The sequence below is a fragment of the Gekko japonicus genome, unplaced genomic scaffold (genome assembly GCF_001447785.1).
Source record: "Gekko japonicus isolate JY-2015 unplaced genomic scaffold, Gekko_japonicus_V1.1 scaffold306, whole genome shotgun sequence".
NCBI classification, from domain to species: Eukaryota; Metazoa; Chordata; class Lepidosauria; order Squamata; family Gekkonidae; genus Gekko; species Gekko japonicus.
In genome coordinates, this window is record NW_015172013.1 from 672078 (window position 1) to 688751 (window position 16674).

Consider the following 16674-nt stretch of genomic DNA (forward strand, 5'->3'; position numbering starts at 1 on the left):
TTTCCCTAACACATTCTTCTTTCCCTGCTTCTTTCTTCCTTTCTGTAGACATCTCCCCAGCATTTCAGCTTACCTTCACGCTGGACCAGCACCACCCCACCCCCTCCTCTCCCTGGCCCTTCCCTATCTTTCATACTTCTCTTACATCACCTCCTTTTCTTCCATACAAAGCCTTTCCCCCATCCTTGCCCGGGACTCTGTATCCACACACACCCTCCCCAGTAAACCTGCTGTCTTAGCTAGCACCAGGAAGCCACAGCTCCTGTTCCTTCCAAAACACCCCCCCCTTACGATGTCTGCAGTGGGGATGAGAGAAAGAAGGGCCAATGGATGCCAGGGGCTGCCAAAGTTAAGCAGTATCCACACCGGCCACTTTGTAGCTCCCTCTGCTTTGTACAAATCATTTCTAAGGCCACTTGCTAAATTCCCTGTCCCACAGTTAAGATGAATAATGGCCACTGCAGGGGGTGGAAATGGGGGGTGGGGTCCTCCTCCAGCAAGCATCATTTCCTAGCGCTCGTCCACTGAATACATTTTAAGAAGAAGTCAGAAATCCAGGACAGGCCACACAGTGTAGGACAGGAATACAAAAAGCGAGTTAGGATTCCCACCCTCTAACTGGATTTTTAAAACGCGTTATTGTATAGAAGAAGCAAAATGGTAGAAAGTTGCAGGGGGGTTTGTGTGTGGGTTGTTGTTGTTTTTCTTCTTCCCCCAAATGGAAACAAAATCAGAGAGCCCAGGGCTGTTTGGAAACAGGCCTGTTACTTTTTAATTGTGTCCAGACCTACACTGCATACCTACAGTGGTGCAAAGATTAGTTTTTTAAAGGACCTGAGGGTCTGTGGGGCTCATTTGTTCCCTTGGTCGCTGCTATGGTGGAAGAGACAGAGAAAATTCCCCCCATTTGTTGGGCTTGTTTCTGGGAGAGAAAGGGGGTGTGGTTCTACTCTGGGCTGTAATAGTGGCTGGTGGGGGTTTTTTTGCAAATGCTTGGAGCTTATAAAGGGTTCAAACACAGATTAATGAAAGTTGAACTCGGTCATGTGACTTGGGGGGTTGGGGGGGAGAAATGATCCCTTGGAGAGGTTGGATTATTAAATACCTGCTTTTGTCTCTACTGTGCTTTTTCTTCCTTGGGCTTTTTGAGTGTAATGCTTTTGTGTCCTTGCTGCATGATATACAACGGTTGAGGGTCTTTAAAAAAATTTTTAGATGCATCTCCTGTACATGTTTACCCCAAAATTAAACGTGTTGTGAGAGGGGGAGGCTGGATGACCTGGAGGAAGCCCCCCCATGTTTACCTAAGGATGCTAGAAACAGCAAAAGTTGCCTTGTTTAAAAAGGATGGTGTTGCTAGGTAGAGTTGTCGCTGTTGTTATTATCATTATTATTCCCCATGTTATGTGTCTTGCACCCTCTTGGAGATGAGGTTGAAATCTCATTTCATGTGGCCCATGTAAGATTGAATTTTAGGATGTCTCTTTCAGGGACAGGTGAAGAAAGGGCTCAAGTTCTAAGGCCCATAATGCTGTTGAATTGTGGATTGGGGGTGGGGGCGTGGGAGTATCGGAGGAGAGGAGTAAAAATGAGAATGATTCACCCGTTATATCCACCAGCATGTTATAAGAACAATGGAACAGGCAGGGCTTCCTCCTGGAGCAAATGGTTGTAGGCTTCGGGGCCCACCAGCTATGCTTCTGCTGCATAGATATGACCACACACACACACCACCAAAAGGGAACAACACCTTTTGGAGTGTGTATCCTGACCAGGGAGTGTGCTCCCTCCTCTAGCAAGACCCCCTTCCTCTCATCCCAAAGTCACTTAGAGTTCATTCACAGCTTCCGCAAAGAAACGGCGCATGGAAGGGGGTGTGTGCGCCACCACCACAGAAGGCGCACACCTCCCTTCCACCTTGTTCTCCATTGTCCACATCGGCACACAAACGCAAGTCCTGTTTTGCCCAGGCACTCCGCACTCGTGCAGGCAAAGAATTTCAAGGTGCATTGCAGCGAAAGATGGGGCCCCTCTTTGTTTAATTATGCTGAATTCTTGGAGGGGGGAGGAGAGGGGGGGCTTGTTTTTTAAAGGAAGCGTTATTTTTAAGCCGGATCCAAAATGGAAGTGTTGCATGCTTGTGAAACAAGATGCTGCTATTGTGTTCTCTAGGGCAACCCCGCTGACCCACACTTGATAGGCAAAAGGGGGTGTGTTGGGTCTGGAATGCTATAGCCGAGCACTTAGAAAGCACAGGCTGGGGGGAAAACATTTGCTTTTCTTCAAGATGGGAGACAAATGTCCTACTAAATCCTGCTAGATACGCTAAGGCTGGAGCCTTTGAAATCGGCACTACTCTCTCTCTCTCGCCCTCTTTTTAATTTCTCATGGAGCAGAACCATCTTTGTGCTCCCCAAAAACCTGGAACCCAAGGGAGATAGGTTTTCAAGGCCCGGGATGGAAGTAGCGGTGTCTGCGGCAGTTGGGAAAGGTTAGGTTCCTGGGGGCTGGCTCTGAAACAGACGCCACCATATCCCGTAGCCCTTTGCCTCAACAAAGAAAGGGTTCTGAGCCCCATTGTTCTCCATGGGGCCTGCTGTTGGGTCTCCTTGGAAAATCCAGTCAATTCATTTTGCCAAATGGATGGCTGGTTTATTTCCAGAGTATCCACTGGCTTGGAGCGTTTGAGGAAGAATATATATATATGTGTGTGTATTAAATTTTTTAAAAGTTCTTTAAAAAAAAAAGAAAGTAGGGGCAGGGGAAACACGATAGATCTGACAGAATGGAGACCATTAAGAAAAAAACACTTGGGGAGAATAAAAATGTAAACATTTGGCCTATTCTAAATTAATGTTTGGCCTTTATTAACCAACCCCCAGGTTTTAAATACCCTCTGATTTCAATATTTAGCAATATCTAAATATTGTTAAAAGATATGGTACTGAAATGGCTTGCAGTATTAAAGGAGGGAATTCAGTGTTGGCAAGAGCCTTTGTAGTCAATGGGGCTGAATGCCCACTGATTCACCTCCTCCGAGTCCCCCCCCCCATTCCCACATCCCTTTGAAATACATTCTCAATGTAGCTGACCCACCCCCACCCCAACTCATGTTGGGCTGGAGGAATAAAGTCACAGAGCTTTCCTGCATATAAAAATTAAATTCTGCTTTAAATCAAGAGTTGCAGTGTGGCATAGGAAAAAAATGTTTTGTTTAATACATTGGGGTGGGTTATGGGGGGAGGTATGTAAGAATAGGCCCATTTTGTGTGAAAAAAGCAATAAAACTAGAAGTTGCGCTCTGAGTGTATGCACGCTCTGCGGGAACAATGTTTTAAAAAGGGATGCTCAGGCTTATTGTTGCGGAGCAAAACAAACCTGGCTCTCCCTGTTACGGAGTTGCTGTTTTTAAATGAGGAAGGTTAAGTTCACTTCATGTGGACTTGGAGGTGACAGAATCTGACCAGGCTTCTTTATTTAATTATTATTTGATTGTACATCTTGACCTCCAGACTGCTGTCTCAACCGCTCTGGGGCAGGCAGCAACCCTTAACAAAAAGTCCATCAGACAAAAAGCAGTGAGAAAGACAGACAAACACATACAACAGTGTGTGTATGAAAAGAACAAAAACAAAGTTCAGTTGACCCAACACTTGCTTACAATAATGGGTCCTGAAGAAGAGTGTACAGAATTTTTGGAAAATTTCCCAGGTCAGTTCTTTTGGGGCCTCCAGACCCAGCTATGGGGCTGCCCTCCACATGTCTTTGAGTTTTGGACTTGGTGTACAGACAGTGGATATTCCAGAGATATCTTAAAATTCATGGCAGAATGGAACGGAGAGGGTTACGCCTAGGGCTAAGCTCCATGTTTAAGAGAATGGCACAATATAGCTCTGATGGGGCTGTAGCATTTCAGAATGCAGACGGAGGCACTGCCTGCTGGTGTGCTACCTGATATAAAAATTCACCACCTCTTGAAAGCTAGCATGTAATGCAAAAAGGTTCTTGCCTTGCCTTTTCCTTGACATGCTAGTTTTCTTCATGCAGGGAGCCCATATACAAGCATTCAGGTCGTGAGTTTCATCCATCACCCTCCAGCATTGTGAAGTGGGATAAACCTAAGAGGGTTGTACCACATGATTTTTTTTGAACATGTAGATCGTTTTTCAGATTCTGTGAGATCAGATGCCTCAATGATTTCCCAAGAAGGACCACAGTATCCTTTGGAGCCACCGTGAGTTGGGACTTGGGTGCGAGGAGCCAGAGAAAATTAGAGCCAAGATCATACCATAGTGAAGTTGTCTATGTCTCCATTTAGAATAGGTAAATTAAAGGTAAGTGGGACTTTGCAGAAAGCAGGAGGAGTTATAAGTCATAGCCTCACCCATCAATGCCACATAGTCCCATCTACTCTGAGGTCTAAAGACCCAATTAGACATGATGGGCCATCAATCATGTGCCTGCCTTAATCCCTTAGAAAGCTGGGATGGAGGTCAGTAAAAGCCTGTGCTGGAGAAGGTTAAAGCGCCTTAACTGTGGCTTGGTGGGTATCCAGCCATCCATGGACTTTGTGGACTAGAACAGAGGTCATTTCGGGGGGGATCGCAGGGGATCGCAGTTCCCCCGGGTGAGGTACGGGGGCGGGGCACATGACGAAGCCCCGCGGTCAGCAGGTAACAGGTAAAGGGGGTTACGCAGTGGGCAGGGAGAATCAGCAGAAACTGCCAGCCCCTCTTTCACAAATGGAAATGCCATTCCTTGGAGGAATTGCATGTTTAGATCCAGGGCCTTATCTCCCCACAGTGCTTGGTTCCAAGCACTGTTCTCCTTTCCTGGCTCTAAGCTGGGATGGGAGAAAAGTGTCTGGAACAGCACACTGTGAAGAAGTAGAGGATGTGTATCCTCCCATTCAGCTAAGGTTGCCAGCTTTGGGTTAGTAAATTCCTGGAGAGTTTGGGGGTGGACCCTGGGGAGGACACGGACCTCAGTGGGGTACGATGCCATAGAGCCACCCTCCAAAGCAGCCATTTTCTCCAGGGGAACTGAGCTCTGTCAGCTGGAGACCAAGGGTCATTCCAGGAGCCACCATCTGGAGGTTGGCAACCATACATTCAGCTGGTCTGTGGTGCTTTCTGCCAACTTTTGCCTCTTCCTCCAATAAAAGAGTCACTTAAGATACAAGAAGGCTCTTTAGGATGGAGGACCTTTCTCTAGCCTAAGACAGGATACCTGCCAAGGTGTGAAAGGTTCGCATCCCTCTCCTGCAATAACCCTCTTGTTGTTAAAAGAAGACCACACTATTTCTGCTTTTTATATGAAAAGAGCAGACACATGTCACCTTCATGTCTTGTATGTATTGTGAGCAGAGCTGTAGTTGGAGTTACTATCACAAATCCCTGTAATGTGTGGCTTATGTGCTACGTCCTAAGTGGGACAGGGCCACATTTTGAGATTTATAAATCCCCTTGGCTGTGGTTGTGCCTCAAATAACAAAATATGGCTCTTTCTAGCACAAAACCTGCTGATTTCCTGAGAAGAAGCCCCACTGAATATGTAGAACTCAGCTTCTGAGGGAAAATGTACCAATAGCAGGATGTTTTTCCCCCTAAGGCCAAGTTTGTAGACCTCATAGTTACAGTCAAATTTTGACTGTTCCCCTTCATAATAATATTTAGCATACACTTTGAAATGTTCCAAAGTGCTTCACATAGAATCATAGAGTTGGAAGGGACCTACAGGGTCATCTAGTCCAACCCCCTGCACAGGGCAGGAAATTCGCAAATACCTCCCCCTCCACACACCCACTGACCGCTGTTCCATGCCTAGATGACGACAAAAAACTTCCAGGATCCCTGGCCAAACTGGCCTGGAGAAAAATTGCTTCCCAAAGTGGCAATCAGCACTTCCCTGAGAGTGTAAGAAAGGGCCACAAGAACTAAGCACTGAGGCAGCCCTTCCTGCCCTCCCTCTCATGATCTGCCCAAGTTCACAGAATCCGTATTGCTGTCAGATGGCCATTTAGCCTTTGTTCGAAAACCTCCAAAGAAAGAGCCCACCACCTCCCCAGGAAGCCTGATCCACTGAGGAAACGCTCTGTCAGTAAGTTCTTCCTAAATGTTTAGCCGAAAATTCTTCTAATTCACTTGTTATCTCATAAATCTTTACCACAACCCTGTAGAGCAGACCAGTGTTTTCACCCCCCCCATCTTGCAAATATGGGTCTGAGACGAAGGGAATGGCTGGCTTGAGGCTACCTAGTAAATTCATAGCAGAGGGGAGATTTGACCCAGAGGCTTCCTGGTTCATGTTTGTCAGGCCAAGCTAACCATTATGGGTGAGATCCGACCCCATGTGCTCCAGCAGCCAGGTCTTGGTTGCCACCTACACAGTAACTCAGGAAACCCTTTCAGATTCTGGAGAATGGGAGGGGGGAAAAAGTTCTAGAAAAAAACTTCCAAACATTTCAGCTCAGGAGGAAACCACGCAGAAAGGCTGTGGGATCTCCTTGCTTGCAAACCGGCCTTAATTTTACATTCAGGTTCAGCCGTGGCATCTGTTTCCAGTGCTGAGGCCCAACCCTGGAACATATGTAGTTAGAAGAGAGGAAAAGTGTTATTGCTGAACTGGTGAATTTCAACCACGGTGTGACTGCAGAGAGTCCCTACACATCAGTGATGTCAGGGGGTGTGGCATATGCTAATGAGTTATGCTAATGAGTTCCCCTAGCTCTTTTTCTACGAAACGACCCCTGTTCCTAATGTTTAGCCGAAAATTCTTCTGATTCACTTGTTATCTCAGAAATCTTTACCACAACCCTTTAGAGCAGACCAGTGTTTTTACCCCCCATCTTGCAGATAAGGGTCTGAGACAGAAGGGAATGGCTGGCTCGAGGCTACCTAGTAAATTCATAGCAGAGGGGAGATTTGACCCAGAGGCTTCCTGGTTCATGTTTGTCAGGCCAAGCTAACCATTATGGGTGAGATCCGACCCCATGTGCTCCAGCAGCCAGGTCTTGGTTGCCACCTACACAGTAACTCAGGAAACCCTTTCAGATTCTGGAGAATGGGAGGGGGGAAAAAGTTCTAGAAAAAAACTTCCAAACATTTCAGCTCAGGAGGAAACCACGCAGAAAGGCTGTGGGATCTCCTTGCTTGCAAACCGGCCTTAATTTTACATTCAGGTTCAGCCGTGGCATCTGTTTCCAGTGCTGAGGCCCAACCCTGGAACATATGTAGTTAGAAGAGAGGAAAAGTGTTATTGCTGAACTGGTGAATTTCAACCATGGTGTGACTGCAGAGAGTCCCTACACATCAGGGATCAGAAGAGGGATGGCTTGTCCAAACCAGATGGTGATGATTCCAGGAAGATTTGAGCTCCAGCATCCCTTTTTCTGGAAATTAAACCCTCCTTGTGAGAAAAAGGTTGGATAGAAGAGAGGAACAGATGGCCAGCTGAAAATCCTACAAACTACGGTCTGGTTCACACATTAATTTGTTTTAAGTGTACACTTCAGGGTCAAACTACATGATACATTACTCCTCAGATTGTACAAATTCACCCAACCTGATTTTCAGTCAATCAGTCACACATCAGCTGCAGGTTCCCTGCTGGGGAACTTAATTCCCAGGCGTTTGTAGACTTGATTTAAATTGGGACCCTGGCATGCATGGAAAAGTGGCTTCAGCCTTTCCACAGATCATTTTCCACACCCAAAATGGCTGGGGGGGTCTATTTGTCCCATTGGGGGTTGCATATATCCTAATGGGCTACATATGCAGCCCCTTGATGGGGTAAATAATGTCCCCCAGGGCTATTTTGGGTCAGAAAGGCAGAAGCCCTTTCTCACTGCATGTTGCAATCCCAATCTGACTTGGGCCCCCACATGTTTAGGAACCGAGTTCCCTGCAGGGCACTCTCAGCTGTCATGGGCTGTGGAGTCTTGTGAGCAAAAACTCTATGAGCTACTTGTTAAAGTTGTGAGTGAGCAATTTGGCTGCTGCATAAATCAGTTTGCTCTGGAGCCATCCTTCCTGAGCTAAAACAAAAATGTGTGAGCCAGAGGCTAAAAAAACCTGTGAGCTCGCTCACACTAACTCAGCCTAGAGGGAACACTGGTCATGGGTCTGACTGAAACGCAAGTGGGTGGGGAACCCAGATACAACCCACAGAAAATAGCAGCGGTAGCTTGGCCCTAAGATTTTCTTAAGGGTATACCTAGAAACGTAAAGTCATATAGCCCCTTAAATGTACGTTTAAGGTAACGTGTGAATTTGCTCTGAGAGAAAATTCTGAGGGAAGCCTAGTTGTCATGACTGCCAGCTCTGGGTTGGGAAATACCTGGAGATTTGGGAGGGTGGAGCCTAGGCAGGGTGGTGTATGAGGAAGGGAAGGGACTTCAATGGGGTATACTGCCATAGAGTCCACCTTCCAGAGCACCCGTTTTCTCCAGGTGAACTGATCTCTGTCACCTGGAGATCAGTTGTAATCCCAGGAGATCTCCAGCCACCACCTGGAGACTGGCAACCCTATTGGTTGGGCCCCTGTCTTCCAGCAGATCTGCTACAGTGTGGGACTTTAAATTCCTTCTTTCGGAATCTGTTTTATATATACCTATCCCCAGTCCTTTGCAATACATTTCCTCAGTCTACCCTGTTGCCCCCATTAATTTAAGTGGTCGTCTTGTTATGAACAAGAGTCCTGAGACCCTACACAGTTTTACCTCACAAGTCCTGGGAGGGTGTCAAGGGGAGGGGCCGCCATGCCTGAAGCCAGCTCACAGCTTCTGTCAGGAACGTCGTTGGGCAACTCCTTCCAGAAGATTCCAAAGGACCAAACTTGCCTTTCCTCAGCCTTCCCCTCAGAACATGATGGCAGAGCCTTAGAGATTCCACTTGGTTCTCAAGCACATCTGTATTGGAGAGTTGGGCGCAAACCAGCTTTCCCTGGTTTGTCATCCCCAAAAGCACTTAAGTCACTTTACATGTCTAAGTGTGAACTTAAGAAAAGCTGGCTGTTCACTTAACATGCACAGATGCTTTTTTTTTTAAAAAAAAGCGTACACCTGAAAACATTTTTTTTAATTGTGTGCAGCAAAGACGTCTTACAAAAAGGCTTATTAGGTTATTTTGAGGGGATCCCCAAATGCTGACTTGTGGTACCTCTTACAAAAATGATTAAAGGCCCCATTCACACGGAGGGTTTGCCGCGCTAAAGGCACAAATGTCAGGTAGATTTTCGGGTCGCGATCACACCGCAACATCTGGGAAGTGTAGCGCACCAGTGGCCAACCCGTGGCGTCCCGCCAAAGATGCGCAGTAAAAAACTACCTCGGAAAGTGCACTAGTATCCGGAAAACGCGGGGCAGGGGCGGGCGTCTGATCGCGAGAGTGCTAGTATCCCGTGGCATCCGGCGCCCGTCCACATCCCGTCGCAAACCGGATGTTTTTTGTAAGCGCATGCGCACAAACGCGAAATGTTTGCCGCGCCGCTTCTTTGCCCCGCTCCAGCATCGCCGTGTGATCGCCAGCTAACAGCCTAAGTGCGAAGACCCGGGGACCGTGTGATCGGGCTACCGCGTTTTATTTTGCTCTGGGGTAAACAGCCACGCCTCCCCGCGTTATCTGGCCCGTGTGACTGGGGCCAAAGTAGGGTTGGGGTTAATGCCCTTAGTAACTGCTGACTTGCCAGAGGTGGTTCCTTCACGCCACAGCATTAGCCTCGTCATTCCCCTTGGGAAATTCTTAGAGAATTTGGGGAGCGCAGAGTCTGGGAAAGGGAGAGGCTCAGCAGCAGCAATGTGGTACCATTGAGTCTACCCTCCAAGCTTCCATTTCCTTGGGCATCTCTGTAGTCTGGAGATCAATTGTAATTCTAGGGGAACTCCAGGCCCTACCTGGAGGTTGGCAACAACATTTCTTGGAGACTTGCAGCTATGGGCCTGGGGGAATACGCTGGTTCCAGTTTTCAAGTGGAGGGGGAAGAAAGATATGTTTGCTGCCCCACTTGGTACAATGTATTTATACTATGCTTTTGTCCCCAATGCAAACCCAAAGGAATTCCTCAATTTTATCCTCACAACAGTTCTGTAACATATAGGCTCCGGTCACACGGGCCGAAAAACGTGGAGGGGGGGAATCGTGGCTGTTTGCCCCGGGGCAAAATAACACGCGGTTGCGCGAGCAGACGTCCTGTGGAGGTCCCGTGGTTAGGGGGGAGTTGCTGATCACAAGACAATCCTGCGGAGCTGCAGGGCAAACGGGGTTGTTTTGTTTTTTTTAAACTAAAGTGTGCGCATGCTCCGTTGGGTGGTACTAGTTTTTTACAGCGCATCTTCGGAGTGAAGCCTTGGGTGAGCCACGGGAGCTCTACGCTTCCCATATGTGACGGTGAGATTGCGCCCGGAAAATCCGCCTATCTTCCGTCTCTCTAGCATGCCTAATGCTCCGTGTGACCGCAGCCATAGTTAGGCTGAGAGAGTATGTAACTGGCCCAAGTGAACTTTCTTGGCACAGTGAGGATTCGAACCTAGGTTCCCCCCAATCTTAGTCTGACGCTGGCTCTCATCTGCTCTCTTGCCCGAAGTAAAAGGAACAAAAAGGGCAGTGCCAACTGTTTGCTCATCTGTCCTGGGTCCTCCAGGTGTTAGGGCAAAAACTAGACATTATGAAGGCCTGTGGTGCGGGTGCATACGTGATCTTTTTCCTCCCCTCATGCCTTTTCAAGTACCAGAACGACTGTGGACTGTGGGGTGGCTGTTTTGGCCCTTGAACAAAGCACAGGGGCTGGACAGGTTCCCCCCCACCCTGCACCATACCCCTTGTTCTCCTGGCCACTTGCCCAATAGCGAACCTAACCCCTCCCATTTCTGGGCCTTTTTACCCCCTGGTAAAATGGTGACCATGAATGGAGGTGAGCGTGACAGTTGCGCTGATGGAAGCTATGCTTTGGGTGAAAGTAACAGGTGTGGCTGAGGGATGAGGAGTTTGGCCCCCTCTCTCATTTGAGATGGACACCTCTAGGTTATGGCTCAAGATGGGAAGCTGTGTTAGTCTGTCTGTAGCAGTAGAAAAGAGCAAGAAAAGAGCAGATACCTATCTGAAGAAGTGGGCAGTGACTCACGAAAGCCCGCCACAAATCTTGTTACTCTTTAAGGCAGCCTGTATAGCACACTGAAGCCCTACCCTCTGACTCCTGAAAATGTTCCTCCGACCCTGCTTTTGCTCCCCACAATATGAGCTAGAAACTTGGTTTTCATTGTTGTTTTTTTAAAAGGTAGCTCAGAATCTTAGGAAGAGTCTTCTTCACTCATTTTTTTTTTTGCAGAATCGTCCCCTCCCCACAGCCCTGTTTAAGTCCCGTGGCATTCCTAAACACCCACAGATGCTCAGACCTTTGGTGGAACTTTAAAAGGTGCTTCAGTGCTGCCTTTGGAAAAGAGCCTGAGGAGATCTTCTTCCCCATGAGGCAGCGCAAGCTGTCTGTCTTCTGATATGCCAAGGTGGATCGAGAGCTAGCTCTAGACTGCCGACTGAGGTCGCTTTTAGCGATATGACTCAAACTGTATGTCAAGCGAGAATGGAGAAAGGCTGGTGGAAGAGAGCGCCACCGAGAGAAAATGGAACATTCCTAGGAAATCCACCAGCTCAGTGCTGTCCCTGTCCGAATGAACCTTGCCGTTACAGCTCAGCCGGCTGGAAATCTAGGGCAGTAGGAAATTGTGTCACGGGGCTCTACATAACTTCCTTCATTCCCTTCTTCCCTCCTTCCCCTTTGTTGTCGGCTCTTGTCTTGCTCCCCCTTTTGCACCTGCCAAAGACCCAGTTTGCATCCCTCCTCCCCCTTCCTGAGAGAGGCGAAAACACGTGTCCGATGGGCGTGCGCCTTACAGGACAGACCATGACACACCCACCCTGCACTGTTACTGTGGTCCGCTGCCGTTCAAGATCCGCGCCTTGTTGCTGCCGCAACTACTGTCTGTGCTGTTTTCAATCTAACAACAGTTTACATTGGCAATGCGACGAGCCACAGATAACAAACGGGGGGCTGGCTCTTGATCATGTGTGCTTTTTTAAAAAAAGTCTTTTAAAATAAAACCTGAGAATAGCACAGAAATATATGATCTCATTCTCCACATAGTCAGTAGCCAGTTTGGGGCTTTATGCAATTTTCTTTTGTCTGCGATGGCATTACAACGCTTTTCTCTTCTTCTTTTTTTGCGCGGGTATATCTGGTTGGTAATTTTACAGACATACCTTACGGTGGTTGTTATTCAGTCTTTATTGCAGACTGGTGTTGTTGTTTTTTTGCCATCAAGTCATAGCTGATTTATGGCGACCCCCTGGAGTTTTCAAGGCAAGAGACGTTCAGAGGTGGTTTGCCATTGCCTGCCTCTGTGTCACGATTATGGTATTCCTTGGAGGTCTCCCATCCAAATGCTAGCCAGGGGTGACCCTGCTTAGCTTCTAACCAGTTCAGGCTAGCCTGGACTATCCAAGTCAGGGCTCAGACTACCATTAGGGCCTCTTATTATGCTTTTAAAACCAGATCTGATTTTTTTTGAGAAATGTAAATATGACAAAAAGGGGTGCTTGAAGACCCATGGATCATGCAGCTGCATCCCTCAGTGATTGGCTACAGTTCTGTATTAGGGATACATAGGCCCCGGTCACACGGAAGCAGGGCTGCCAAGTCCCCCCGGGGGGAGGATTTCCCCCCGCTTTGGAGGCCCGATTTCCGCCGCCACGGAATCGGGCCCCGGGGGAAACCCCACCCTGGCGTGCACGTCAACCGGAGGTGACGTGATGACGCTGGGCACGCTGGGGGCGGGGCCACAGCCATCTGAGGAGAAAACTCTATGTTTCCCCCTCAGATGGCCGTGGCCCCACCTCCAGCATACCCAGTGTCATCACGTCACCTCCGGCTGATGTGCATGCGGTGCGCGCTCAAGACGCCGTCCGGGAGCCCCCCGCCGCGGAAGAAAAAGAACTTGGCAACCCTACACGGAAGGTTTTGGGCCGGGAGAGGGATGGATCGGGGGCGCAGCAAATGGACACGATCTCACCACAACATCTGGGAAGCGGTACGCACCCGTCCCCGATCCGGCCCTTCAGGCCGAAAATCCGCTGTTAAAATAAACCACTTACAGAGGTGGACTTACCAGAAAGGCCGCGACAAGCGCAGTTGTGGGATCGCCGGCACGTCCTTCTGCCGGCGCATCCGAGGCTCCCAGCCGAACTGCGCATGCGCAGCCGGCTGCCTCGGTCTCTCGTCGGTGACTTCCTCTCCAGCATCTGATCGTGCCGGCGAGCAATGGCGCGGCAGCTCAGGGGATCTGTGTGATCCCGCCACCGCGTGTCTTTTTTGGTGCGGCTCTGAGTAGCCGCACTTTGGCCGTGTTTTTTCCTGCCGTGTGGCAGGGGCCATTGATAAGTGCTCTTAAGTTGCAACAGACCTATGGTGACTCCAGCGAGGGGCTTTCAAGGCAAGGGATAAGCAGAGCTGGTTTGCCATCACCTTCCTCTGCAGTCTTTCTTGGTGGGTTCCCTTATCCAAGATCTGACCAGATTGGGCTATACCATACTGCCTCACTGTTTAGGGTACACGTGGTGTCAAATCTTGGTTAATGAGCTATCCTAAGTGGAGTCACTCCCTTCTAAGTTCATTGAAGCCAAAGACCTTAGAAGGGTGTAATTCTACTTAGAGTGGCACTGTTAATGTGTGTGGGGGGAAATCAATAAAATAATTTTAAAATGCAAAAAACCCCAAAACCCAACAACCAAAAACACCTTTGTGGAAGACACCCTGACAAACAAATGTTGCATGGAATTGAAAGCAATTAACCCTGGCTGATGTAAAAATATTTATATCTCAGCCTAGATACCTGAGAGGAGCTGCGGTGGCTCGAGTGGTTAAGACGCTGAACTGCAGGGTGTGGAAGGTTAGTAGTTCAGCAGTTCGAGACCCGAGTGTGCTGCATGACGGAGTGAGCTCCCGTCTTTAGTTCCAGCTCCTGCCAACCTAGCAGTTCGAAAGCAAGAAATTGCAAGTAGATAAATAGGTACCACTTCGGTGGGAAGGTAACAGCGTTCCGTGCACCTTGGTGTTTAGTCATGCTGGCCACATGACCACGGAAATGTCTTCGGACAGCGCTGGCTCTTCGGCTTTGAAACGGAGATGAGCACCGCAACCCTAGAGTTGGATTTGACTGGCTTTCGAGCAAGGGAACCTTTACATTTACCTAGATACCTGAAAGAAAAGTCCTGTTCCAGTTCCCCCCCCCTTTACTATACATGTCTATGAATGCCCTGACCTGGATAGCACAGGCTCGCCCAATCTTGTCATATCTCAGAAGCTAAGCAGGGTTGGCCACAGTTAGTACTTCGATGGGAGACCACCAAGGAAGTCTAGGCTTTTTATACCGATGCAGAAAATGGCAAACCACCTGAGTTTATCTCTTGCCTTGAAAACACTACAGGGATCCCATGAGTCAGAAGTGACTTGACGGCACTTTCTACCACGTCTATGTATAAAGACAAGGATGCTAGGAAAAATCAAAGGCAGCGGGAAAAGTGGAAGACCCAGGGCTATTTTTGTAGAAAAAGCCCAGCAGGAACTCATTAGCATAATAGGCTACACCCAACATCAGAAACTTATTAGCATATTAGCCCACACCCCTGACAGCACAGCTCATTAGCATATTAGGTCACACCCCACATGTTACCAGAAGTGTGGTCATCCAGGAGCCACACCCACCTTTTGCTTCTTATTCTTTTTACTTTGTTGTCAAAACCCTGGGGGGGGGGTTGTAGCAGGAATTTATTTGCATGTTAGGCCACACACCCCTAATGTAACCAATCCTAATGAGTGTCTGTTGTTAGGTGTGGCCTATTATGCTAATGAGTTCCTGCTGGGCGTGGCCAACTCAGGAGCCTGCCGGAACTCCGTTCCTGTGTGTTCCTGCCCAAAAATAGCCCTGGGAAGACCCAACATGAGACAGATGGACTCAATAAAGTACGCCATGGCCTTTAGTTTCCAAGACCTAAGTGAGCCTGTTAATGATAGAACATTTTGGAGGTCATTATTCCATAGGATTGCCATAAGTTGGAGGGTGGCCACATGACAGCACATAACACACACATCTATAAATATATGAAGCTATATATTACAGACCATAGGTCAAAGTGGACATGCAATGGCTTTTGCATAATCCCAGACAGCAGGTCTGTGCGAGGTCTTTTAACATAAGACATGTCAGAGATTGATCCTCGGACCTTCTTCTGAATGCATATCTCAAGTTCTACCATGGAGTTATGAACACAGCTTATACGAAGCAAGACCACTTGCCCACTTAGCTCAGTACTCTGACTTGAAACAACTCTCCAGGCCTCAAGCACTGAAAGGCCTTTTCCAGCACCTGTTACCTGAGATCCTTTTAACTGGAAGTACCAAGAACCAAACCTGGAGCTTCTGCATGCAAAGCAAGAGTCTATCACTGAGCTGCAGCCCCCCCCCTTGCTTACGAGTAGAGGGGTGGATCCTACTCCTGTCCTACCACTCCACTGCAAAACGTTTGAAGGCTTCCTCCAGCCTAAAGAGCATTCTTCCAAAATTACGTTAGAGGAAGGCTCCTTGGGTTGGAAGATGGTTGGATCCACCCCAGTGTCTCCTCTGGTCAGCAATGGCTCCCCATGGTCTCTGGCAGGAAGTCTTTTCCAGCCCTGCTGCCAGTTTGGTGTAGTGGTCAGGAGGAGCGCAGACTCCCATCTGGGAGAACCGGGTTTGATTCCGCACTCCTCCACATGCAACTGCTGGTGTGACCTTGGGCCAGTCACAAGTTCTCTACAACTGTTCTCGAAAGAGCTCTCTCAGTCCCACCTACCTCATAGGGTGTCTGTTGTGGGGAGAGGAAGGGAAGGAGATTGTAAGCCGCTCTGAGACTCCTTCGGATAGTGCAGGATGGGGCATAAATCTAATCTCCTCCTCCTCCTCTTCTCCAATTCTTTAAAAGGAGAATGGAATGAATCTGAGGGCTTCTGCAATGGTGTATGCTTGACCACTAAGCTATGGAGCTCTTGGTTTTAGATGGTGTATTTTTAATAATATGTTTTGTATATAATTGTTCTTAAGACATATTTAATACAGTGTTCCTTGTGTATGCCATTTTGAGTACTGAAAAGCAACTAATTAGTTTATAGAGTTTATAAAGCTGGGCTCACTTCCTTGAGTCAGCTTGAGTCACTTGTGGCTGTAGTTTGAATCGAGGGTATTGATCTGTGAAGCACCAGTACGCATATGGTGTTGACTTTGGGGCTAGGAGCTAGAAGAATCGCTGAGTATCTAGCTCTTTTGTTCTGCAATTTCAAGTGGCAACTCACCTGGGTCTTCAGTACCCTGAGCTAGGAAGAACAGGGAGGGGCTGTGGCCCAGTGGTAGGGCAGTTGTTTGGCATGCAGAAGGATCCAGGTTCAATCCCCGGTATCTTCAGTTAAAGATCTGGCAGCAGGTTATATGACAGACCTCTGCCTGAGACCATGGAGAGCCACTGCCAGTCTGAGTAGACAATACTGACTTTGATGGACCTGAGGTCTGATTCAGTACAAGGCAGCTTCATGTGTTCATGAATTCCCCATTAAAGAAAGATAACAGGGATGAGGTAGAGAATCACAAGACACATCT

At 48.2% G+C, this 16674-nt stretch overlaps 1 protein-coding gene across 2 annotated transcripts in view; it reads left to right on the top strand.

Annotated features, from left to right (window-relative positions):
• MEX3A (mex-3 RNA binding family member A) overlaps positions 1-16674 on the top strand; it is a 33753-nt gene that overhangs the window by 1121 nt on the left and 15958 nt on the right. The window lies entirely within an intron of this gene.